This window comes from Alexandromys fortis, unplaced genomic scaffold (genome assembly GCF_014885135.2).
Source record: "Alexandromys fortis isolate MF-2015 unplaced genomic scaffold, M_Fortis_MF-2015_v1.1 scaffold_88, whole genome shotgun sequence".
NCBI classification, from domain to species: Eukaryota; Metazoa; Chordata; class Mammalia; order Rodentia; family Cricetidae; genus Alexandromys; species Alexandromys fortis.
The window spans coordinates 153,585-166,823 of NW_026067961.1; the positions used below are offsets into that span (position 1 = coordinate 153,585).

Genomic DNA, 13,239 nt, shown 5'->3' on the forward strand with positions numbered 1-13,239 from the left:
GCGGAGGAAATTTGGGATTTTTTTAGTTGGACGTTGTTCTCTTTTGGATTCCTTGCTTCTGCCTGTTTCAGAGAAGCTGCTGAATATGGCTGACGGGATGTGGCTCGTGAATGACGGGCACTCATCGTGCCAGGGCCTTCTGTGGTCCTGACATTCCTGCAGCCGGAGCTGTTGCGTGTGCTGCCTCTGACCTGTTAGTGAGCGTGCCTGTCTTTGGTTTAAGAATGTTTGTTTTGAAGAATCTTCACATTGTTAGGAGAGCCACGTGGGAACCTCTTTGTGTGTCAGGATCAGCTTTTGCCTGTTTCCCCTAATGTAGTGGTTGTCAGCCTTGCTACTGCTGTGACCCTTTAACACAGTTCCTCGTGATGTGCCCTCAACTATAAAATTATTTTTGTTGCTACTTCATAACTGTGATTTTGCTACGGTTATAAACTGCAATGTAAATATTTTTGAAGATAGAGGTTTGCCAAAGGGGTCACGACCCATAGGTTAAGAACCTCTGCCCTAAAGGATCATTTTATAGTTTCTTTGAAAAACAGGGAAGGCTTTATTGTGTAGACCAGATTGGCCTTGAGCTCAAACTCATAGAGACCTGCTTGTCTTTGCCTCCTGAGCAATGGGATTTAAAGATGTGTGCCTTTAATGGTGATCCCCCCCCTTTTTCTTTTTTAGTTTTTTAGTGTTTTGGTGATAGTGGTGAGGGTGTTCAGGCAGGGGTGTCCTTTCTCCAATGAAAGGGCACACGACTGAGTAGGAAGCTGCCCACTGCTTCCCTACCTCAGCCCCCACACTTCTGAGCCTCGCTAAGCTAGGTATTCAGGAACTTGATGGCACTTGGTGTTTTGGGTGTTTGTGCTCTGCTCTGGGAGCATTTCCCATCTGTGGTTACTAAGTAACTAAGGAGAAGACTTTTGGCTCCCTGTGAACTTTGTTCCTTGTGATCCTGCCTGGCCCAGTCATGCTCCCTGCTGGGCAGAGCACTCCATCTTCCTGTTACCCTGTCACCGTCATTTTGCTGTCTGTATTGTCTGTCTCTTGTCCCCCATTATTTTTGTTGATAGTCTTTAGAGAACTGGCACCTCCTCCCCCAATGCTCCAGGTACCCTGTCTTGGCCCATGCTATGCCACTTGCTTACTTCTAATTGGGTGACTCAACCCCACTGTTCTCCCAGTAAAGCCCATGCTGCCACCATTGGCGCTGCCATCTGAAAGGTTGCTGTACCCTGCCAGTGTAATAAATCAGATCAGGTTGAGTTAATAAGTCCAGGTTTAATCTGAGCAAAGCATTCCCAGGTGGTCCCAGGGGAGAAGAGAAACCACAAAGGGAAGCCACTAGGAGGGGGCTTAAATGCCCTCTAGGGATGGAGCTGCTGATGGCGGGCTTTCTCAGGGGCAGGGTCTGGGATGGGAGGAGAGGGGCTGGGTGGAGCTTTCCAATACCTGGCATTAGTGGTGAAGCCCAGTTACCTGATACGTTCACAGGGCTCTATCACTAAGTTTTGGTTGAACAAGTGACTGCTTCCAGCAAAATCTTCTGCTTAATATCTGCTCTGTACGTGATTGTTGGCTATCTTTCTAGTCTCCTTGTTGGTAAGAACCACGGGCTTTCTCTTTCTGTACTTCCTCCTGTTCCTTGGCTCTGTCATACCTGTTACTGTCTCTGGAAGCTGTCCCTCCCGTTATGCCAGTTGGAATTTCACTCTCCCTGGCAGTGGCTGTGCCCAGACATGCATATGGGACTCCTCCTCCTCTGTGCTGTGCTTTTTGCACACCATACAGGGTGCCCTGGGGTCTTGAGGAAGGTGGGTGTGAATGGTAGTGAGTGGACATGAGAAGGGAAAGAAGGTCAAATGCTTAGGTGCTAAGGATTTCAAAACTCCTTTTCAGATTTTATTTTAAATTAAAATGTAAGTGATTGTATCTCTGTATATATGCACATTAATGCCAGGTGACCAAGGAAGCCAGAAGAGGTGTTCGATCCCCTAGAGTTGGAGTTGCAGGTGTTTGTAAGCCAACTAATGTGGGGTGATAGGAACTGAAATCCGGTCCTTTCCCTACTGAGCCATTTCTCCAGCCAACGATGACCACGGATAACTACCCACTCTTCTATCAACTTCGCTATGCAGGACAGTTCCCTTTAGTTTTTAAAATAAAATTGATTTCACTTTGTGCTGTCAAGATGGCTCATCAGGAAAAGGTTGCTCACTTATCTCCAACATCAATGCTGCAGAGGGTTGAAGGCTACTGTGCAGAGGGCATACAGCCTGACTGGATGGATCTGCACAGAGTATGGTTCCAGCCTGCATTCTTCCTGTTGCTGGTGGTAGATAGGCAGGAGTTTTGGAGACCTCAGCCCAGCTTTTTACTGGAGCAAGCAGCCCTGTGGTTCCAGAAACCCCCACACTCTGCAGGCCAAGGGTCCCCCTGGGTGCTTACTCGGCTGCTTCTGCTCTTAGCTGACTAAAGCTCATGGCCGACAGCTGGTCCTGGGTGTCTGCCCAGTGCTGCTCCACCTCTGGGGCAGAGTGAAATTGGCAGGGTGGTTGGAGCTGAGTTAGAGTCTTCCCCATTTCCACCATGATCACAGTCTTGACTAGGTCATTTGGGAGTTTGCTGGTAGAATAGCAAAGCCTTTAGAATTGTCTGTGTGCCTGGCTGTGACTCCTTTGCTGTGTACCTGAGTCCTGGAGCCAGGGTGAACTCTAGATTTAAGAATGCTGTAGATAGGAACCAGAGTGGTCCAGATAGGAAATGAGCCAAAACTTCAGTGTTGCAAACTAGGAAATGATGTCAAGACTGGCATCAAAAGTAAAGGAGAGAATCATCAAGATGCCACCAAGTCTTTATCATCATCATCAAAACAGATTCATCAAAGCTTGGTGTTTAGTGACATCAGATGTAGATGGATTTTTTTTGGGGAGTGGCCAGTTTATAAATAACGACTAGGGGACTTATTAATTATGAAAAGCTTGGCCTTAGACTTCTCCCTCTAGCTCTTGTAACTTAAATTAACCTGTTTCTATTAATATCTGTGTTTTACCATGTGGCTTTGTACTTTCATTCTGTATGTTCGACTTCCTCCGTGTCTTATTGGCATCTCTCTGTGCATTCAATTCCCCCCCATCCCATCCCGCCTATACCTCCTGCCTAGCTATTGGCAGTTCAGCTTTTTATCACACCAGTCACAGCACTGCGTCTTCACTCGGTGTACAAATATCCCACAACAGTCATGTGGGGCAAGCGTTGAGTAGTAGAAAGTTTATAAACAGCTGAGCCCCAGAGGTCAGCAAGCATCACCCAGGCAGGCTGTGAGACCAGCTAGGGCTACATAGTGAGACTGTGTCAAAAGGAAGGAAGTGGTAAGGATAGATCAATCTGCGGGGTCCTAAATGTCATCACCTGACCATTGATACTCAGGATCTAGGGCATGTAAGAATCCTTGACTAATAGTAATGGTAGTGACTAATGACTATTGGTAATGGTAAAATCTATACTTGATATAACCAACTCAAAAGCAGTAACTGACATAAGAGGAATACCTAAGGAAGGGGCTAGTATAGACAGAAGTTTCTATCCTGCCCAGTCCTGCAGCTGTTCAGTCCCAAAGAAACACACAGACACTTGTATTAATTATAAACTGTTCAACCTATTAGCTCAGGCTTATTATTAACTAGCTCTCCCCCCCCCCCCCAGACAGGGTTTCTCTGCACCTTCTGGAGCCTGTCCTGGCACTAGCTCTTGTAGACCAGGCTGTTGTAGGTTGAGCGGCGGGATGCTTAACCCCTGAAATAACCACACAGAAATTATATTAATTAAATTACTGCCTGGCCCATTAGCTCTAGCCTCTTATTGGCTAACTCTCACAACTTGATTAACCCATTTCTATTAAATCTGTGTATCACCACTTGTCTGTGGCTTACTGGCAAGATTCTAACCTACATCCGTCTCAGGCCAGAGATTCATGGCTTCCGCCACACTGCCTTCTTCCTCCTCAGAATTCTGTTCTGTCTTCCCCACCTACCTGAGTTGTGCCCTATCACTAGGCTGGCCTCCAACTCACAGAGAGCCTGCCTCTGCCTCCTGAGTGCTGGGATTAAAAGCGTGCCCCACCACCGCCCGGCATTATTATTAACTAGCTCTTACAACTTAAATTAACCTATAATTCTTAATCTATGTTTAGTCATGTGACTTGGTACCTTTTCTCAGTGAGGCAGTCTCGTCTTGCCTCCTGCGTCTGACTGGTGGCTGCCTTTCCTCTTCCCAGAATTCTCCTAGTCTGGTTGCCCTCCCTATACTTCCTGCCTGGCTACTGGGCAGTCAGTGTTTTATTAAACAAATATGAGTGACAGATCTTTCCAGTGTACAAAAGCATCATCCCACAGCAGGTAGCCCATGCCAAGCCGTCATGGCTACTGGGTAGTGCCAGGCAGTCGCCACAAAACCACAACTTAGGCTCAGGTTTTCAGTGAGGTGACAGAAACAGCCCATGGGTTTATTTCAGCTCCTGGTTTCAGAGTTTTTGATAAGCCTGCAACAAAGCAGAAATAGCACAGCAGAGGGCTGCTGCTGCTGTGTGGTGGCCAGGAAGTCAAGATAGAGGGAAGAACCAGGAACAGGTTCTTCAAGGCCCATCTCCAGTGACCCACTTCCTCCAGTTAAATCCCTCCTCCTAATTTAGTTTCTACCACCTGATTAAACCAATGATGACTCTAAGAATTACTTCCCCAAAGTCTGGGTTTCAGGGTAGCACTCTGTCCCCACCTTACTTCCTGTCTGGACCATCCTTTTTCCTGACCTCATTTCCTGTCTGGACAGATTTCTGTCCTGAAGGTGCCTGTCTGTGCTCACTTCCTCTCTACTGTGTGTGTTCCTAGAGTCACTTGTCTGTCCTGTTTGCACATCCTTGGTTTTCTCGGGCTCTCTGGCTCTCCCCTGTCTCTGAACATGGCTCTCTTTGTGGCGTTTTCACTATATGGCCCGTGTTCCCCTGTCTGCTGCTAGTTGCTGTTCTCAGGGCTTTTCTTAATTCTTAGTGTATCTGTGTCTTTTCTGAAGTGGAACTCCAGGAGTCCCTATTCCTTCTTCGAGCGACCAGCATGGTGTGTGAATGGAAGTCTGGGAGGTCAGGCTTTTGGTGTTGCCTGGTTGGGCTTTTTTTCTAGGCTGGCCTTGAATTCACAGAGATCCATCTTCCTCTGTCTCCTGCGCCCTGGAGTTAAACACATGTGCTGCCATGCCTGGTGTATAGCTGGGGGTTTGATTTTGCACCCTGGGTTGGTTGGACTGGAAGTAGTTTGCTTGCCTGACATGACCTTTGCACATGACCTGCCTCTTCCTATTGGGAACTTTGAAGACCAAGAGGTTCTGAAGATCATGTTCTGGGCCCAGCCAGGACGAGGAGGCTTTGCCTTTGTGTACAACTTTGTCCTTTCCTGGCTAGTGGTGTGTCCCGTCCCGTCCCGTGTCCCCCCCCCCCCCCCCCCCCCCCCCCCCCCCCCCCCCCCCCCCCCCCCCCCCCCCCCCGCTTCTCCGTAGCTTTGGAGCCTATCCTGGAACTTGTTCTGTCGGCCAGGCTGGCCTTGAACTCACAGAGATCACCTATCTCTGTCTCTCGAGTACTAGGATTAAAGGCGTTTGCCACCACTGCCTGGCACCTTTTCTTACTTCTTGAACCTCTGTTTTTCTTTTGGTTTTTCAAGACGAGGATTTCTCTGTATAACAGCCCTGGCTGTTCTGGAATTAGCTGGTTTCAAACTCACAGAGATCCACCTGCCTCTGCCTCCCGAGTGCTGGGATTAAAGGCGTGTGGTATTACTGCCTGATGAGCCTCTGTTTCTCTTTGGAGCGCCTTCTGATTGGATGTTGGTCTTCCTGTGTAGCTGGTGCTTTTTCTTCATCTCTCTCTTGGTATTGAATTCTGGAGATTACCTCTGCTTTATCATCTAACACTTTGTTTTCAGTTGACTACTTTAGTTTCTGGAATTTTGTTTCAATTTCTAAAAGGGAATTTTCCCCTCCTCCATTTTCTCTTTCTAAGAGCTTCTGCCTGTTTTGTGTCATAGATGCCATATTGTTTCCTGTTGTCACAGGTTTTAAAGATATTTCTTTTTATGGCTCCTCTGTCTCTTTTTCTCTGGTTAATGTTGCATCTCCTTTCTGTGTGTTTCTTTCCATGTTGGCATTTCTTTTTTTTTTTTTTAAAGATTTATTTATTATGTATACAACATTCTGCCTCCATGTATGCCCGCATGCCAGAGGAGGGCGCCAGATCTCATTACAGATGGTTGTGAGCCACCATGTGGTTGCTGGGAATTGAACTCAGGACCTCTGGAAGAGCAGAAAGTGCTCTCAACCACTGAGCCATCTCTCCAGCCCCCCCATGTTGGCATTTCTTGACCTGCCCAGTCTTGTCAGGGCTGAAGTAACCAGAGTCCTCAGGGTGCCTGCTGCTCCCCCTGTAGACTGTGTGCTAGCCCACTCGTGAGTTTCTCTTGAGTCCTACCTGTGATTCCTGGCACTTTCTCTGATACTCTGGGCCCTGGCCTGGGTGGTGTGTGTCCGTCTGCTCCCACCCCCCCAATAGGAATATAGTGATTGATTTTCTTGTTTTGTGAGACAGGGTTTTGAATTCTATTCTCCTAAGTTCTAGGATTATAGTTGTGTGTCATCAGTCCAGGTTACTTGTGATGATTACAGAGACAATGGAGTTGGAACATGTTTACTCTTCTGTTTTGGAGCTACTTTTCTTTCTTTTAAAATTATACTTGGTATTAATTTATCTACTTTGTGTGTGTGTTATGTGCATGTTAGTGTGCATCTGTGTTTACACATGCTCGCTTGTGTGCACTTGCTACTACATATTGAGGTCAGAGACCAACATGAGGGAGTTGGTTCTCCCCTTCCACCATACAGGTCTCTGGTGGACTCAGGTCGGACTTAGTGGCAAGCACCTTTACCTGAGCCATCCCGCCGTCCTGTAAAACTAGGGTTTTTTGTTTTGTTTTGTATTTTATTCCTGTGGTGCTGCTACATATTATTATATTGCATGCAGCTGGGCCACGTGGTGGTGGGGCACACCTTTAATTCCCAGCACTTGGGAGGCAGAGACAGGCAGATCTCTTGTGAGTTGGAGGCCAGCCTGGTCTACAAGAGCTAGTTCCATGCCAGGCTCCTAAGCCACAGAGAAACCCTGTCTTGAAAAAAAAGAAAAAAGAAAAAACAAAAATATTGCATGCAGCTGGATTTGCAAGTTTTCAGGTAGGTGTCATTATCACTTACTATGTTTGCTTTATTTTGTGCATACGTGGGCGTGCACAATGTGCATCTGGAGGATTTTTAGTTGTTTCTCGTCCACCATGTGGATCCCAGGGATAAAACTCAGGTTGTCAGGCATGGTGGCAAGTGCCTATACCTGCTGAGCTATCTCACTGGCCCAGGTAACATTTTAAGCTTTGAAGGAGATGGTGTTTTGAAATGGGAAGTACATTAATGCCATTTATTTGTGATGTTAACCAGAAGTCATCAGGTAATCAGGACTTTTTTCAGAATGTCTTAGTTGTATTTGCATGCATGTGTGCATTCAGTGTTATGGTCATTGCATCCTGACTTTAGTGTCTGTAGCGGGCACAATCTTGGTGATGTTTGGTGAAATGACCCAGATGCCCCATGCTAGGATTCTAAGATTTAAAAGTCCCTAGAGCATATCTAAACAATAGATTCTGTTGTTTATGGCTCAGAGTTAAGAAAAAAATGGCAACTCTTAAGAGCCTTGGGTATGGTTTCATGAACCCGAGGCTGGGGCCACATCAGTGAGGGCACTTGTGCAGCTCCTGTCCCTGCACAAGAGCCAGGAGCAGCCATTCAGTCAAGAACATGGGCCACAGGGCATTTGGTTTCCTTTTTTCTTTTCCTGTTTTTGAATCTCCATTCTTTCAGTGTTCTTGGTTGGTCTTACCCTTGATGATCTTCCTGCACCCTGTGCTTGGTGGAGCTCACCTCTGAATACTTGCATGCAGAATTGATTGTCCAAGGCCCAATGCAGCCTCCAGCAGGCTCTTGGTGCTATGGTTGTTCCTTCTTGAGTCTGGATTATTCTGATGGTTTTCTGGACCAAAAGTTCAAATGTGAGCTTTGGAATCACAATGTGGCTGCTACTCCCTCCTGGATCTTGCTTACAAGTGCTGGGATGTGGTGCTACCAGGCATAATGTGACTTTTTTTTTTTTTTTTCTTTTTTGGGTTTCAAGACGGGGTTTCTCTGTGTAACAGTCCTACCTGTCTTTTTTTTTTTTTTTTTGGTTTTTCGAGACAGGGTTTCTCTGTGGTTTTGGAGCCTGTCCTGGAACTAGCTCTTGTAGACCAGGCTGGTCTCGAACTCACAGAGATCCACCTGCCTCTGCCTCCCGAGTGCTGGGATTAAAGACGTGCGCCACCACCGCCTGGCTTAGTCCTGTCTTGAAACTCACTTTGTAGACTAGACTGGTCTTGAACTCACAGAGATCCTCCTGCCCCTGCCTCTGCTGGGATTAAAGGAGTGTGCAGCCATGCCTGGCCCACAATGTAGTTTCTTACACAGTATTCTGCCTGTATGTACCAGATCGCGTTAGGGATGGTTGTGAGCCGCCATGTCGTTGCTGGGAATTGAACTCAAGATCAGTGCTCTTAACCACTGAGCCATCTCTCCAGCCCCCACAATGTAGCTTCTTAAGTGATATGTTTCGGATCCTTTGGTTGGAGATGGGGGTCTGGAAAATGTGTATTTCTGACAAGTTCCCAAGGAATGTGGTGGTGACTACTGCTGTGGCCACAGTAGCTCTTTATGCTCCTGCCCGTGCTGTTTGTGGCTGCTCTTGTGATACCACGGCAGAGTTGGTGCTGTGAGTCAGAGCATATGTCCCCAAAGTCACACACACTGATTTGACCCTTCCCAGTGATCTAGAAAAGATGCGATTGCAAAACTCTGCTGCCTTGTTTTTGTGAAATGTTTTGGGATGGAAAAGGTATATTTGGAATTACTGTACATAGAAGAAATGAAGACCCTTTGCTGCTAGGTTACAGGGTCTAGACCTGTGGAGAATGCTTAAGTTGTAGAACAAATGAAAATGATATCTAACTAAAGGATTCAGCTGGGGTGGTAGCTGCATCATTACTTCAAAGAGTTTGTTGTTGTTTTTCCAAGACAGGGTTTCTCTGTGTGACAAACAGTTATGGCTGTCCTGGATGGCACTTCCTAGACCAGCCTGACCTCGAACTCACAGAGATCCGCCTGCCTTTGCCTCCTGAGTGCTGGGATTAAGATGAGTAACACCATCGCCCTGGCTCAAAGGGCTTTTTGAAGACTAACAAGAAAGAAGCTGAGATTCATTCATTTATTAATCATGGTATCTTCTGTAGCCAGGCTACTCTGGAATTCTAAATATAAGCCATGACCTGGCAGCGTTACAGGCATATCCCAGTGTACCTGGTTTATTTGGTGATGGGGGTGTAGTGGTATTTCATTAAGATCAGAGAGTAAAACAGCCCCACTGGTCAGCCTTACTGACCAGGCAGTAACACACACCTTTAATCCCAGTTGCCATAGAAGCCAGGCCGTGCATGCCTTTAATCCCAGCCCTAGAGAGAATTATCAAACAGGAGGAGACAGCTCTCAGACACAGTCTCATTCTGAGATTCTTGGAGGCAGGATTGTCATTTCGGACTGAGGTAGAGGTAGCAGTGGCTGGCTGCTTTGCATTTCTGACCGTTAGATTGAACCCCAATATCGGTCTCTGAGCTTTTATTAATTGTGAAATATGGGGGTCCAACTCAGGGCCCCATGCATGCATGCTAGGCAAACACCACACCAACTGAGCTGTGTCTCCAGCTCTTTATGGGAAATACTGTGGAAGGCATCAGTGTTTCCTTGTTACTACTATGTAGTGTCTGGTTGGTATGGATATATTGTGTCCATTTTTAATTCGTTCACCTGGTGGTGAATTGGATTCTTCTACTCATTTTTTGTCCATTTTCTTTCTTTTTTAGAGGACAAAGTCTTGCATATGCAGTTCAGGTTAGCTTTGTATTTGCAGTTCTCTGGCTCTGTGCTGTGATACAGGTATGCATACACCGCTACTCCCAGCTATTACAAGTAAAAGGTCAGTGAACTTAGTATCCCAAGGTTTGCAGGGGCAGTCAGCGCTTTCCCTCAGCAGTGTAAGATGGCTGAATTATCTACTTTGGCTTCTTGGGTTGTCTTCCAAAATGGCCATGCTCTTTCACAGTTCTCGGTTAGAGACATGCTGACTTCATACTGTGATAGAGGCTTACATTTTCTTGTAACTACTGACCCTGGCGTTATTTTTGAATGTCTTACTCTTCTCTTTGCAGCATCTTTAATGGAGTGCTTGTTAACTTCGTTGTTGCTTGGGCTGGGCTCTGTTTTCTGCTGATTTCCTTGGTGGGATCCAACTGTAGCCCGCATTTGCGCTCCATAGGAGCTTTCTCCCTGCCCCCAGTGTTTTATTTCTTCATGAGGCTGTTTCCCTGAGGCATCTTTCCTTGGTTTCAGGTTGCAGGGAGTGTCTTCTGTGTTCTTTCAGAAAGTGCAAAGTGTCCCCCTGCCCCAATACAGGGTTTCTCTGTGTAATCCTGACTGTCCTGGAGCTCACTCTGTAGACCAGGCAGGCCTTGAACTCAGAGAGATCCCATTGCCGCTTCCCCCCACCCCTGCACACTTGCGCCAGTGCTGGGATTAAAGGTGTGTGCCACCATCACCCAGCAGAAAAAGTGTAAAGCTTTTTAAGATTTTCTGCTTAAGCTTGTGGTGTGGTCTACTTGAAGTTATTTTTGCATGTGTACAAGTGTGGCACTGGCACCAGCTGACTGCAGTTGTTCCTGTGTGCTCACATGGGTTTCCATGTTTGTCAGTACACACCTGATTGCTGATATTTTTCAGCATTTGAAGTCGAGGACCTTTAGTTCCCCAACTCCCTTTTTCACGTTTACTCTGTCTACTCTTGGGACTCCACATTTTCATATGAAATTTAGGATCTGTTTGTTGATGTCTGTGAAAAAACACGGTGCTCAGGTTCTGTGTTGGTTCTGTGGATGGACTCGGGGAGAACTGATTCTGACTGCTCTGTCTGGTGACAGAGGGCAGAGCTCTCTTTCCTAGGCTGCTTTCCATTACTGGCAGTGTTTCGAAATTTTCTGTACACAGGTCTTTCACACCCTTTGTCATGCTGATGTCACAAGTCCTCCCCTCCTTTTTCTCAAAAAGAAAGAAAGAAATCAGTTCCTGATGATGTGTTGGTGTGTTGATCATAGGACCTGCAACCTTGCCAAAGTCCCTTACTCAAATAAGATTTTTAGGTTTCTTTTTTCTTTTTTAAATTGTTAACTTCTTTTCATTTTCTATGCATTAGTGTTTGGCCTACGTGTATGTCTGTGTAAGGGTATCAGATTGCCTGAAACTGGAGTTACAGAAATTTGTGAGCTGCCATTTGGGTGCTGGGAATTGAACCTGAGACCTTTGGAAGAGCAGTCAGTGCTCTTTACCACTGAACCATCTCTTCAGTTCCTGTAGGTTTCTTTTTGCGTTTAGCGTCTTCACTATGTAGCCCAGGCTATCCTGGAGTTTGTGATCATTCTGGCTCAACTTCCCAGTTGTGGGTGTGTAGGTATTTGTCATCACTTTGGGTCTCTGGTTTACTTTTTATCAGGAATGGATATTGGAGTTTGATGGTGAGTGGTGAAAATCTATCTTTGTTTACTTATTTAAATTTTTTATTACATTTATTTGTTTGTATGTATGTATGTATGTGGGCTTACATAAACTACAGTGTTTGTCTGGAAGTCTGAGGACAACTTGGGAGTTGGTTTTCTCCTGTTATCATGTAGGTACCAGAGAGTAAGCTCATGTCATTGGATTTGGATACAATACTTTTACCCTCTGAGCCGCCTTGCTAGCTCAGGACTTTTTGTAATTTTCATGAAGGGCTTGGTAACTGGTCTGTAGTCGGATTGTGTTTTCCCCTGAAATGCCTTTAGTTTTGGATTATTGAGAAGTGTCCTCTCTTTATAAATGTCAAGAAATAATTGTTTCTTCTGAGTGTTTGGTCAAAAACTAGCAGGAAACTACCTTAGTCTGGTGCTGTAGGCAGGTTTACAGCTTCTGCAGTCTGTAGGTTGTCTATTCTAATGAGAGATAAGTAATATTAGGTGGTAACTTGGTCAGTCCACGAAGTTGCCACACTTGGACCTGGCCCATCCCCATCCCACTTTGTGTGTGTGTGTGTGTGTGTGTGTGTGTGTGTGTGTGTGTGTGTGTGAACGTAGACTAGGCTCCATGTCCAGGAGCCCTAGGTCTGTACCTCTCCAACACTGATTTTGGGGAATCAGATTCAGGTCTTGGTGTTTGAACTGTGTTCCCAGCCTGATCCCCCTCTGGGTACTGTGGAGTGGGGTGCAGCCATCGTCCGCTCTTGTGGTAATCTCTACCTGTCCTGCCAGTCTGTCCTTAACTTTGTCACCATCAGGGATCTTTCAAAGAACTGACTTTTGGTTCACTGATTGTCTTTAATTTTCTTTTTCTTTGGTTCACAATTTGAACTTTGTATTATGCTTTCTTTGACTTACTCTGCTTGGATTTGTTCCTTTCCTAGGTTGTTGCCTTTTTTTCTTCATTTTTCGAGAAAGGGTTTCTTCTCTGTGTGAAAGTCCTGGCTGTCCTGGACCTCACTTTGTAGGCCAGGCTGACCTCAAACTCATGGAGCTTCTGAATGCTGGGATCAATGGCATGCACCGCTACCCAGCTTTAGTTTTTAAGTTGAACACTGAGTCATGTTCTCTTCTCCAGTACGGCACTGCACAGATTCTGTTGTCATTGGTCCACTCTTCAGAGTGTCTTCTGGGTGCTTCTTGTCATGTGTGGGATTCTGGGAAGTGTGTAATTTAGTTTCCAGATATTTGAGATACCCAGTGATACTTGTTACTAATTGCTAATTGAATTCCCTGTGGTCACATAACGTACTTTGATTTCAGCAGTGGACTGTGATCACAGGAGAACCCATAGAGTTGACTGCTTTGGCCTCCTGAGCTGTGATTTCCAAGAGCTCAGCTCCCATTTTCTCGGCCCCTTGTATCTAACACTCTTGCGGTCCAATGAGTACTTACCGATCATGATTCCTCCACTTTGGGTTCTCTTCAGGCTCGAATTTTGGGGGTTTATAAAATAGTTAAGTCTAGAAGGTGTTTTTGA

The 13,239-nt window shown here is 46.0% G+C and overlaps 1 protein-coding gene across 2 annotated transcripts in view; it reads left to right on the top strand.

Annotated features, from left to right (window-relative positions):
- Nucleotides 1-13,239, top strand: part of Ski (SKI proto-oncogene) — a 67,635-nt gene that overhangs the window by 15,736 nt on the left and 38,660 nt on the right. The gene's annotated exons all lie outside the window — the stretch shown is intronic.